General features: G+C 30.3%; 1 pseudogene; it reads left to right on the top strand.

Annotated features, from left to right (window-relative positions):
* Positions 1-5,236: 5,236 nt before the first annotated feature.
* LOC109166482 overlaps positions 5,237-14,754 on the top strand; it is a 9,780-nt pseudogene continuing 262 nt past the window's right edge.

Here is a 14,754-nt window from a genome sequence, read left to right on the forward strand (position 1 = left end):
TCTATTATATTGCATGCTAGTGGAATTGGTATCCCGTTGACCTAGGTGGAAGAAGTATGAACCCCTTAGGACTATTCTTAGTAAGTGATGGATCAAGCATAGGTTTTGTTATACGTTTTCTCCCCCTTCCTAATGTGTAATGTGGGTTGCATGTGCTTGCTATGTGTTATGTGTGTGTTACCCCAATTCGGTTGCGATCGGATTGGTTATCCCGAGCTGCGGTTCAGAAGCTGGCTGCGGTCAGATTGATACTCTTGGGCTGCGGTCCACCGTTTGGTTGCGATCAAACGTTTCTATACGAGCTGCGGTTCGTCCTTTTTCCTGGCTGCGGTCAGATGACATTCTCTTGGGCTGCGGTCCACTGTTTGGTTGCGATCAAACACTATGATGAGCTGCGGTTCATCGGTCGGTTGCGATCGACCCCTCCGTGTTGCGATACGGGGCAGGGTGCTGCGGGGCCGTGTCAGAGCTATATGCGCTGACCCTCATGTATGGGCATGCGATTGGTCCTGTGGCGCCAACAAAGTGTGTTATGTGCTGTGACATGGACGAGTTGTGATTACGAGTGTCTTGGGGGATGTGACTATGGGATTTATATTGGGGATTGTTCATGTTGGGTTATGATCATTGTTTATGCTTTGCTTTATCTGCCTTATCTGTTGTGAACTGCATATGCTCGTTATAACTGTTGCTTGTGTCTAGCCTTACCTGTCGAGTCATTCCCGGTTTTAAAGCTAGAGTTCGTAGGATATATCTTCATGCTCAAAATGGTTTTCGTATATCTATATATATCTCTATATGTATTGTATTTCAACGCGTTGGAGTGGGTTACCAGCATCTCTCGCTGAACAGATATATTTGGCTTTCAGGCACAGAGGACTAGAGCACTGGAGCGCGCTAGAACTGGAGCGTAGAAGTAGAGTAGTTTCCCTTTCGGCCTGCGTGCCATATTATGCATTGTGTTTCAATGGATATTAGTTAGACAGCCTGTGCACCTGGGTTCTCTAGCCCAGGTGTGGCATAGCACCCTGTACACTTATGATATACTTTGGGATGTAATGAGATATTACCTTTATTATATAAGCTTAAAATGTCTTGAAAATCTGGGGTGTTACAATACTACTTGTCACTTATCCAAATCTGATGAATCAAAACTCTGGCATAGACGACTGGGTCACGTAAAGTTCAGAGATATGGATAAGTTGATAAAACTGGAAGCAGTGAAAGGTGTACCTAAGATCAGGATAGATCCGGAAAAAATCTGTGGTGCATGTGCTATTGGGAAACAAATCAGAACTCCACACAAAGCAGTAAGAGGCATCACCACTGAAAAGTGCCTAGATCTTGTCCACATAGACCTCATGGGGCCAACACAGACTGAAAGCATTGGGGGAAAGAAATATATATTTGTGTGTGTAGATGATTTCTCTCGATACAGCTGGGTATACTTTCTGAGAGAAAAGACAGAAGCTTTCAAGGCCTTTAAAACTCTATGTTTAAGAGTTCATAAGGAAAAGAATGAGTCTATAATAAAACTTCAGAGGTTGAGGAGTGATCATGGAAAGGAATTTGAGAACTCACTATATTCAGATTTCTGCTCCGAGCACGGTATATCACATGAGTTCTCAGCTCCTAGAACTGCTCAATAGAATGGAGTAGTGGAAAGAAAGAATCGAACTTTACAAGAAATGGCTAGAGTTATGCTACATGCCTCGCATCTGCCGCAGCGCTTCTGGGCTGAAGCAGTTCACACAGCCTGTCATACTATAAATAGGGTCTATCTTAGACCAGGAACAACCAAAACTCCATATGAGCTCTGGAAGGGAAAGATGCCAAATCTGAAGTATTTTCATGTATTTGGGACAAAGTGCTATGTGCTGGCTGATAGAGAACAAAGAGGGAAGTTCGAACCAAAGAGTGATGAGAGCATCTTCCTTGGATACTCTCCAAACAGTCGTGCCTACAGAGTCTACAACAAGAGGACTCAATCTGTGATGGAGTCAGTAAATGTGGTTATCGATGACAGTCCAGAAGAACCAATAGACTCAACAGTGGCAGATTCAGTGACAGAACTTCCTCTCAGTGATACAACTGCCACTAATAGCAACAGTCAGCCCAAACCACAAGAATCGTCAGATGAAGATCAAGAAAGTTCGGATCAGGAGACAAACCTCATAAATGATACAGGAAAAGACAAACCCACCAGAACTCAGAAAAACCATCCATCAGATAACATTATTGGAGATCCATCAGATGGGATGAAGACCAGGAGCAGAATAAGAAATAATCTGAAAGAAGTATCTGGGTCTGCTTGTTATGCCTCAAAGATAGAACCCAGAAATGTTAAAGAAGCCTTACAGGATGATCTGTGGATCAAGGCAATGCAGGAGGAGCTACATCAGTTTGAGAGGAATCATGTATGGGATCTAGTTTCAAGACCTGATGGTGTTAACGTAATTGGAACGAAGTGGATCTTTAAAAATAAAACTGATGAAGCAGGGAATATAGCAAGAAACAAAGCTCGGTTAGTTGCTCAAGGGTATACTCAGATTGAAGGAATTGACTATGATGAGACTTTTGCTCCTGTAGCTAAACTCGAGTCAATCAGGATTTTGTTGGTTGTCGCATGCATTTTGGGATTCACATTGTTTCAGATGGATGTCAAAACAGCATTCCTGAATGGCTATCTCCACGAAGATATCTATGTGGCTCAACCTAAAGGTTTCTAAGATCCAGATCATCCTTCATATGTCTATAAGCTTCGAAAAGCTCTCTATGGTCTCAAACAAGCCCCACTTGCATGGTATGAACGACTGACACAGTATCTGCTCCAGCATGGGTATAAACGGGGAAGTGTTGACAAAACCCTGTTTGTAAAAACTACTGGAAGTCATATAACCATAGCCCAAATCTATGTTGATGACATTGTGTTTGGATCAACATTACAGAAATACACTGACGAGTTAGTAAAAGTGATGAAGGAAGAGTTTGAAATGTCCATGGTTGGTCAACTGACATACTTCCTATGTCTACAGGTCAAGCAAAGTCCTGAAGGATACTTTATTTTACTATGCTAAGAATCTAGTTAAAAAGTTTGATCTGGAATCATGTAAATCATCCAGGACATCTATCTCCACGTCCACAAAAGTATCGAAAGATGAAACTGGTGTATCAGTGGATAACACAGTCTATCGCAGCTTGATAGGCAGTCTGTTGTATCTAACAGCCAGTCAACCAGACATAATGTTCAGTGTTGAAATCTGTGCAAGGTATCAATCTGACCCAAAGGAATCACACCTGATAGCTGCAAAACGCATTCTGAAATATGTTAAAGGAACGATGCAGTATGGCCTCTGGTACTCCAAGGACAGTGAACTGAGTCTGGTTGCGTACTGTGATGCTGATTGGACAGGAAATATTGATGATCGAAAGAGTACTTCTGGGGGATGTTTCTTTGTTGGTAAGAACTTAGTATCATGGCTAAGCAAGAAACAGAATTCAATTTCACTAAGCACCGCAGAGGCAGAATACATAGCTGCAGGTGGATGTTGTACTCAGTTGGTATGGATGAAACAGATGTTTCTAGATTATGGTCTTTCTCAAGGGATAATGACACTCTATTGTGACAATGTCAGTGCTATTAATATCTCCAAGAATCCAGTTCAACATTCCAGAACGAAGCATATTGACATTAGGCATCATTACATCAGAGACTTGGTTGAATCCAAGGAAATTGAATTGGAATACATTCAAACTGGCAAACAACTGGCGGATATTCTGACTAAGCCACTGGACGCTAATCGTTTTGAAATTCTCAGGTCTGCTCTGGGAATTTGCAGAATTGACTAATAAAGCAGTTGGTCAGTCAGAGAGGAGTGGAGTTTTCCGTATACAGGTCAGAATTATGATTTGTCTTCCTTTTTAAGACTCCTCTCTATTATGTTAAGTGGATTCTATAACCTAATATATCTTAAAAGATATTTTAGAGATTTTAATCTTTTTGAAATTCAAATTTCCTTGGGTTCCGTTTCCTTCCTGAAAAGAAGCTGTACCGTTGGGTTAAATTAATAGCGTCTGCATTCTATTTGACTAGCCACATTAATTAGGGTTCATCACCCTTAAGTCTATTTGTTATCGGGCCAAGAAGAAAAATATCTACAAGTACCTCAGCACTCAGTCTTCCTTTCTCTCTGCATCCTTGCTTCCCTTGATTTGTTCTTCTCCTCTCACAAAAATCTCCAATGGCGGATCCAGTAAGAAATATCATCATCAAGCTCGGAAGCAAGACACATTCTCCGGAGGTGGCCCTTAAGCACATTTAGACGCTTTTGCAGTTTGCTATGAAGAAGAAGCTCAAACTTGATCCTCTGCTTCGCGACGAGATTTTGGTGACTGTTATGTCCAACTACCCAGAGTTTTATGCAGAATGGTCTGAAGATGATGCGACTGATCTGCTTATGATGGTTTCCGAAGCCAGTGATGAAGTTTCTCCAGTATCTATTCCAGAACCCTCGGATGGAAATCGGGCCGGGGCATTCCTTCGATACTTTGCACAACGAGCCCTAGAATCTGTTGAGGTCTCTCGAAGGCGAGCGGGTGACTTAAGTACGTTTGACGCACCACAAACATTAAAATGGCGCACCTTAAGTACACAAACCACGCACCTTAAGCTCACAAACAAAGCACCTTAAGAACACAAACAACACACCTATGGTTTTAAAATGACGCACCTTCAGTTTCAACAACTGACGCAGCTTAAGCATACAAATCACGCACCTTAAGCTTTAGGTTGACGCACCTTAATCACACAAACCACGTACGTTAAGAAGGAAAACCACGCACCTTAGCAAGCACACAACTGTACCTGAAAAGACCAACCGCACGAAAATCCATATATATATAATACTTTTTCAAATTTCTGATTATCTCAACTGAAAAGATATTTTTCATATTTTTTAAAAATGAAAAAAGTACATTAAAATATTTAGGAATATAACGCGTGAATTTCAATGAAAATCATTTTTCACATATTTTCCTCTATAATTGTACATGTACCATAATTAAAAAGTTAAAAAGTAGAACCACGTGTAAGCTGTTAACTTTTGCAGAAGAAGTAAACTAATCCTCCGTATTAATAAAATTTATGATTTAGGTGCGAAGCCGCTGTCACTATATGTTTTCGTTAGTATAAAAGATCTGCAACCTAGCACCGAGCAAAAATGGGCATTTTCTTCTTCTAACAATTAAATTAAATTTGACGAAAATGTTGTTCGCAAATCTTTGGCGACGAAGAAGCTGCAGTTCTCTTCCTTTGCTTCTAGGAACTGTCGTTGTTTTATGGTTTTGCTCTTCACATCATGTTGAAGCAACAGGCTCTAAGGTGGAATATCTCCCAGGGGTTCGACATGAAGGCCTCTTCCATTTGAACTTGAAACTGGGTACATCTCTGATCTTATCACATTGAAGGAGTTTTAAGAGTGGTTAATTTTATAATTATTACAAATTTAAAAATTTAGTAATCATAAGATTCTAGTCTTTGATTTTTCATGATTGAAGGTGTGGATGTGTCCACGCTTTCAATTATCCGCGAATACAGCATTTCTAAATGCACAATCTTGACTATAGAAAATTACAAAAATGACATCACATTTTTTATTTTTTATTTTATTAATTTTTAACCTTTAATCATCCATCATGGATATATCAGATTTGTCCACAGTTCTTGCCTTGGTTATTCTCATTTGATATCTCAATTATATATATATATATAATGAATTTATTGTACTTTGGTGTTTGTGATTAGATATATCGGTGTTGGAGAATCAGAAGATGTACAACTTTTTTACTATTTTGTAAAGTCTGAATCAAATCCCAATATTGATCCAATTGTACTTTGGATCTCCGGTGGTCCCGGATGCTCTTCTTTTGTTGGAATGACAGAGGAATTGGGTGAGCTTTAAAGTTGCATCTTTTTTTTTTTTTTAACATAGGTTTTTTACATGCTTTGATGTGTTAAAAAATTATTTTAAATTATTTTTATTAACAAATATTTTTATTTTTTATTTAATTGTTTCAACAGATTTGTTATGATTTTCTAATGTGACGTTTTGTGCTTAACAAAACTTTTAGTCTAGTCTTTAGATATGTAAAGTTCATCCACTAATATAAAATTAAATAATATAAAAATGAATTATAACTAACTTGATTTAAGTATAATTATATAAACAATGCCTATAGATTGTTTCAAGGAATAATCTATATATATATATAAAAGTATAAAATCCTCCTAACAAATTTTTCCCCCAAAACTTTTGTAGTAAAACTTATTTGGTAAGTAAATGTCAAATGGAAATTAAATAAATAATAATAATAATAATAATAATAATAATAATAATAATAATAATAATAATAATAATAATAATAATAATAATAATAATGTTATTATCTTAAATAAATAAATTATTATACTTTCCCTTAAATAAATAAACTATTATACTTTCCTTTTGAATTAGTATTTTCTACCTATAAATAAAAGAGCTTCTTCAATCAAAGAAGCTCAGACTCATCTTTCTGCTTTCTTTTTGTATGAATTTTCTACATTTTTCTAACTATATTCTCACGTACTCCAATATGTTTTGCAATTTGGACATCATGAATATCTTCATCAGCGATATCTTCTTGAAGCTCGCTCGAGAGGTGACTCGCTTGGCCCACTACCCGCGAGATCCAGGCTGGCATGAGATTGGTTCTTCCTGGCGAATTGATAAAGCACGTTGTCTCTCTAAAAACACTAAAACAGTCACCATATTTACAAGCTCTTAGATGAAATCATTTAAATCTATGTTTCGTTTTTATATAATCTCAATTAGGGATTAATAGATGTAAAGTAACTTGGATTTGAGTTTAATTTCATATTATTCTTCCAAAAGGTTTAATTTCATATTATAAGTATTGTTATCTACCTTCAACTATCAGTGAATCGATTAGCATTCTCAAAAAAAAATTTAAAAAAAATAAAAAAAATTGAATATCTATATCTACGTGCATTTAAGATGCAACATGTGTATGATTCATTAGGCTTTGAGGCAGGAGAACACATCTGGATACATTGGTGGATCTGCATCTCATTGCAAAAAAAAATCCATACAATTAATTAATTAATATAATTACAATTATCATTATTCTAATTCAAAAAAAAAAAACTAAAGAATTAATTGTAATAATGAAATTTGTTATTAATATTCTGTTACTAATTGACACAAAAATCAGACTAAAAGAAAAATGAAATTAATATTATAAATGGACTCGAATTAAAAAAATGTGTTTAATAAGTAAATAACTAATTTGCTAGACATAAAATTAGGGTAAAGGAAAAGGAAAATGATTATTAAACATTGTACCAGATTGTTTTTATGATTGAAAATGAATATTACAAACGTACCAGATTGTTTTTATGACCAGAAATAAGAATGAATTTTACACACGAAAATCTATTATTAATATTCTGTTATACTAATAGGCATGGGAATCATGCCAAATGAAAAAATGATTTAATATTAAAAATTTATTGGAAATATAACACAGTTTTCCCAATGAAATAATTAGTAACCACCAAATGAAATATTAGGAAAAAATTATGAAGAAAAAAGAAATAGAAATAAATATTAACTCTTTCTATGAATGAAAAAAGGAAATGAATATATCCATATTTCACTTAAAATATAATAAGTAATTATATTATATTATTATAATTTTATTAATTATTTATGAAGAAAAAAGGAAATGAATATGAAAGGAAAAAAATAAAATTTAGACACGCAAATCTATTATTAATATTCTGTTATACTAATAGACACGTGAATTAGGCCAAATGAAAAAAAAAAAGATTTAATATTAAAAATTTATTGAAAATATAACACCGCTTTCCCTACGAAAAAATTAGTAACCACCATGTGAAATATTAGAAAAAATTATAATGGAAATGAATATTAACTCTTTCTATGAGTAAAAAAGGAAATGAATATATTCATATTTTACTTAAAATATAATCAGCAATTATATGATTATAATTATTATTATAATTATATTAATTATTTATGAAGGAAAAATGAAATGAATATATTAATAGTTTACTAGAAATATAATCAGTAATTATATTTTTTATAATTATATTATTTCTTAATTATGTGGAAATGAATATTAATTATTTTTATGAACAAGAAAGGAAATGAATATTTCACAAAGAAATCTGTTATTAATATCATGTTACTAATCGACATGGAAATCAGGCCAATTATTCGACAATTATTAGAAAAATGAATAAAAATCAATATTACTTCTTTTTATGAAGGAAAAAAAAAAAGAAATATATATATTCAAAAGGAAATGAAATATGAAGAAAAACGAATGAGTATGTTTATATTTCACTAAAAATATAACACAGCTTTTGGCACAAAAATCAAACCAAAAGAAAAAAGAAATTAATATTAAAAATGGACTCGAATTAAAAAAATAATGTGCTTAATAAGTAAATAACTAATTTGCTACACAGAAAATTAGGGTAAAGGAAAAAGGAAATGATTATTAAACACGTACCAAATTGTTTTTGTGATTGAAAATGAATATTACAAACATACAATATTGTTTTTATGACCAGAAATAGGAATGAATTTTACACACGAAAATCTATTATTAATATTATGTTACTAATAGGCATGGGAATCATGCCAAATGAAAAAAGGATTTAATATTAAAAATTTATTAGAAATATAACACAATTTTCCCTACAAAAAAAAAAATTAAAATAGTAACCACCAAATGAAATATTAGGAAAAAATTATGAAGGAAAAAGAAATGGAAACAAATATTAACTCTTTCTATGAATGAAAAAGGAAATGAATATATCCATATTTCACTTAAAATATAATCAGTAATTATATTATTATAATTATATTAATTATTTATGAAGGAAAAAGGAAATGAATAAGAACAAAAAAAAAATGAATTTTACACACGAGAATCTATTATTAATATTTTGTTGCTAATAGACACAGGAATCAGGCCAAATGAAAAAAAGATTTAATATTAAAAATTTATTGAAAATATAACACCACTTTCCCTACAAAAAAATTAGTAACCACCACATGAAATATTAGGAAAAAATAATGAAGGAAAAAGAAATGGAAATGAATATTAACTCTTTCTATGAGTGAAAAAGGAAATGAATATTACTCATAATGAATAAATATATGAATTATTATACATAGTAGCATGAAATTAATTAGTAGGACAATTATATTAGATAATCTAATTAATAATTTACTTTTTAAATTATATTCCCTTTTTAATAATGAATATTTTCTTAAAGTATATACACAGATTATGCTTATCAATATAGAATTAAAAGTGTATAGATGTATAATATTATTAGTACAAAATCAATTATACTTGCCTTAATAATTAATTATTAATATTATTGCCTAATATTTATGTGTTGTCACCTTTTTCGGGGTAATTGTTATGATAATTTATATACATATATATTTTTATACTTAATGTATAATATTATTGGGCACAAAATAAATATACTTACCTTAATATATATAGATTATTTGTAATATAATTTCCTAATTTATTAACGATAATTATTCTCAAAATTTTTCTTTCCTTCTTTTGTGTAATTATTATGGTAATGTATTTAAATATTGGAAGAGAAAAAATGTTATAATTAATATAATTAATGAAATTATTATTGTAATTGCCACAATATTTGGTAATTATAAATAATATAATTAAGAAATTTGAGAAATATAAGATTTCTTCCGTAGAAATATTTGTGACAATTTCATTAAATTATAATTAATAAAATATGAAATATAATTAAAGAAATGAAATTATAAAATTAACAAAATATGAATATTTATATATTTTTTTTAAATATACATACATACACTTTTTAAATTTCTAAATATAATTTTTTAAGTATAAATCTATCAATATAAATTAAAATTAATGAAATTATATTATAATTTTCTTATATACATATTAATAAATATTATGTGTATATACAATGTATTATACAATCATATAAGGATATGCGTCCGATTAGAGTTTATATTTGTTCATACAAAATTTAGAATTAACATTTTTATTGATTTCTAAGTACAATTCTCTTAGTTATTATTATTCATATTTTAAGAATTAATAATATATATAATACAATTTGGAATAAATCAACTTAATTATATGAATTTTTTGAATTTGTTATAATTAATATAACACCGCTTTCCCAATTAAAAAATAAAACTGAAATTATGTAAAAATAACATTGCATATGATATTCTAATTGATTAATTGACGGAAAATAAAAAGAATAATTGGTTGAAAATGAATATGATATTACTAATTGACTGATATTTTACGATGATATATTTTCACCCGAGTCACCCATTCTAATGGACTGAAGATGTTAGCTATAGACGATGACGGACAAGATTATGTTGCTACTACCAATATCGTCTACAGTATGATGTTTTAATAATGTGTAAATACAATTGGTGATATTATGTTTTTTTTTAATGACAAAATTACTATATATCTACACACACAAAAAAAAAAAAATTAAAGCAATTTAGACAAAATAAAAATAAAAATTCATACAAATGAATTAGGATATCAATTCATTCCTATAACTGAGTTGCTAAAGAATGAACACGTTTGCCTAATTTATAAAAATACTAAACAATGATAAATAAAAGCTTCAAAGTTACAACACTGCACGCGTATATCTACACATTAGCTATTAATTTGAGCAATTATTTGTTTAAATTCAAGCAACGATAACATCAAAACATATAAACGATCCAAACTATATCTTCAATTGCACTATATAATATTTAATGTTCTAATTTAAATAATTATATATCAATCCAGATATTCTTAATATATTACAACAAATTCACGGGCGAAACCATATCTTTAATTGCACTATATAATATTTGAGTTATTACTGAAAAAATCAGTCTTTAATCATGGTTAATTGTATGTTACTTTTTTCCGAATCACCCATCTTGATAGTCTGATAGTTTTAACTTTAGATGATGATGGATAAAATTCAGTTACTACTACCAATGTCGTCTAACTATAAAGAGATTTTCAATAATGTATAATTTAAGCCATTGATATTATGTTTTTTTTTTACATACAAAAATGACAAAATTGCTATATAGCTGATCTACATAGAAAATATATCTTTCGTATAAATAATTTATATAACTGAGTTGCTAGACAACGAGCTAATTAGCCCAATTAATACAAATTATAAACACTGATATATAAAATCTCTAAAGTTACAACACTGAATGCGTATATCTACACGTTAACTATTAATTGGGTAATTATTTATTCGAATTCAAGCATTGATAACATCAGAAAACATAATCGGTGCAACTCAATTCTTCAATTATAATATATAATATTCGATTTTATAATTTATACAATTGTATATCGATATAAATATTTTTAAAATTTTATAACAAATTCATTCCGTGCAACGCACGGGCGCAAATACTAGTTTACAATAATACAAATATTGTGTCAAGGAAAAAATTCCTTAATTAAATTAACCATATGCACAGGGCCATTGTTATTTGATGTATCAAAGAATAACCGAAATTTGCCTACATTGTCACTAAATCCTTATTCATGGACAAAGGTACTTTACTTTGTGCTTTTATAGAAAATTATCAATAAATGTTAAGGTCAATTTCAATTGACTAATATATGAAGTGCATAAAATTATTGCTAGGTTGCAAGCTTTATCTTTTTAGAGTTACCCGTGGGAACAGGATTTTCGTATGCTAAAAGTTCAAAAAATTATAGTGATGTAGAAACAGGTTATCATGGAGCTGAATTTATTCGCAAGGTAAACACTTTTCAGTTTTCACTGTGATAGGCACACGTGCACATATATATTGTGAAAATTGCATTAGTTAACTAATACTTGGATTATTCTATAGTGGTTAGAAGATCATTTTCAATTTCAATCCAACTTATTCTATGTTGGTGGAGACTCATATTCTGGTATTACCATTCCAATGGTTGCTCAAGCAATATCATATGGTAATAAGTCATTATAAAATATTTCATTGAAGTTTATGTGATTCATTAAAAAAAAAGATAATTAAATTAAGAATATATGTATCATTGAACTTGTAGTATTCACTTTATGAACCTACAGTACTTACTTAATGAACATATGATAGCAACTTTATTAACTTACAATAATTACTTAATGAATAAGTTGTAGTGACTTTATTAACATATAGTACACACATGCATTATTGATTTCATGAACCTAGAATAGTGACTTATTGAACAAGTAGCATTCACTTAATAAACATACAATAGTAAATTAGGAACTTAATTGACTTGTTGTAGTGACTTTATAAATAATCTGTAGTAATGAACCAACAATAGTGACTTTATGAAACTATATATTAATTTTTAAAAATAAAAAAAAAATCAATGTGATGTCATTTAAAAGATTGCAATTAGAGTTTTTTTAACGATATTTTTATACAATAATTTTATTTGTATAATAAAAAATTTAAGTTAGAAAAAAAAAAGTTGTTGGAAAAATGCTTGTTTTCTGTAATACAACAAAAAATACAGAAGAGCATAAAAGAATATGAAAAACTTTAAGGCGTTTGGTTCAGGTTATATAAGATAACCAAGGTTATATTTGGTAATATAAGATTCCCATGTTTGGTTCAGGTTATATAACTTCCCAGAGAATGTCAGATAACCTCTGCATTAAGTTTTTATGTATTGGAAGGGAATGTGAGATACCCTCCAATTTCTTAGGTAATCTCACATTCAGCAAATTATGCTATGGACCCGTGTCCACCATGTGCATGGTGGACACGTTGTACATTCATAATTTCTATACTGTACATTCATAATTTCTAAACTGTAGATTCATAAAATTTATAATGTACATTCAAAATTTCTATACTGCACATTCATAATTTATGTACTATAGATTCATAATTTCTGTAATATAGATTCATAATTTCTAAATTGTATAGTTATCAAATTATGAATACATAATTATCAGATTATGAATCTACAGTACAAATATTATGAATGTGCAATATAGAAATTATGAATCTACATTATAAATTTTATGAATCTAATATATAAAAATTATGAATCTACAGTATAGAAATTATGAATCTACAATACAGAAATTATGAATGTGCAGTATAGAAATTATGAATCTACAGTATAAAAATTATGAATGTGCAGTATAGAATTTATGAATCTACATTATAAATTTTATGAATCTACGGTATAAAAATTATGAATCTACAGTATAGAAATTATGGGCATGGTGGACACGGGTCCAGGGCATAACACTCCCTCACATTCCCTTGTCTTATTACTAATGTTGAGCTTTGGACGTTTTAATAAATTTATCTTATTACCATTGTCTTATTTACATATCTTAGTTTTCAACTAAACACAGGAATCTAACATTCCCAGCAATCTAACATTACCAGCAATCTAACATTCCCTAAGGTAATCTAACATTCTCTATGGTAAACTAACATTCCATGAACCAAACGCCCACTTAAGTGTGTACTCACTTTCCAAGTTTTTAATCTCCCTTACTAACCAACATGGAAAGTCAAATAACATGCATAAGCAGCCTTTAAATAACATGCATCATCATATTTTAAAATTTTTTCCTCTAATTAACCAGAACACCTTTACCAATCAAAATAAATTCCTACCAAACTTTATAAAATATTTATAACACCACAACACCTCAAATAGTATTTATACTTTTATGATTGTACAGTTGAAACATTAATCACCATTACGATACAACTATCCAATATGGGTGTGGGAATTATGTGATATATTTTGATAAAAGTAACTTGGGTTCGTTAATATTATATTGCTATATGAACATTGGTTCATGATATAAATATCCGTGCAAAATATTTTGTTTCAATATGTTACAGACACTATCCATCATTACAAATTTTTTAGTGTCATGAATCTTTATTTATATTTTAAATTTTTGGTTAATATAATTAATATATTTCAATAATTGTCCACTTGTTAATTTACAGGGATTGATGCAAGATTTAAGCCACACGTTAATCTTAAGGTTGGTAAAGATTTTAAGTATGAACATGTTTCATTTACAACACATACACACATACATGTGTGTATATATATATATATATATATATATATATATATATATATGTATTAAAAGGGCAAGTAAAATGTATTACAACTGTAATAATATAATATATACCCAGCAACATTATTAAGTGCACATAATGTCATCATTAGGTGCACCAATGTAAACAAATAAATTACTTGCATTATTAGGTGAAAATGGTTGCACTTTTAAATGATTTAAGTTGCACATTTTATTTGCATACTTGAAAGTACATTTACTTGCACTTTTAACACATGTTAACCTAAAGAGTGGTTCTCTTTAATAAATCTGTAGCAATTAGAACACACACACACGCGATGACATTTTTGTAAATAACTTGAATTTAAAGTACAAGTAACACTAAAGTGCAACTGTACTTTCAATAATATAAATTGAATGTAAGCAAAGTTACGGAGTGCACCTGTTGAATATTCCAGTGATATTTAGCAAAGAACTTGAATTTGAATGTGCAACTAGTAGCACTATAAAGTGCAATTATCAACAATATATAGTGC

The sequence above is a fragment of the Ipomoea nil genome, unplaced genomic scaffold, assembly GCF_001879475.1.
Source record: "Ipomoea nil cultivar Tokyo-kokei standard unplaced genomic scaffold, Asagao_1.1 scaffold3100, whole genome shotgun sequence".
Classification (NCBI taxonomy): domain Eukaryota; kingdom Viridiplantae; phylum Streptophyta; class Magnoliopsida; order Solanales; family Convolvulaceae; genus Ipomoea; species Ipomoea nil.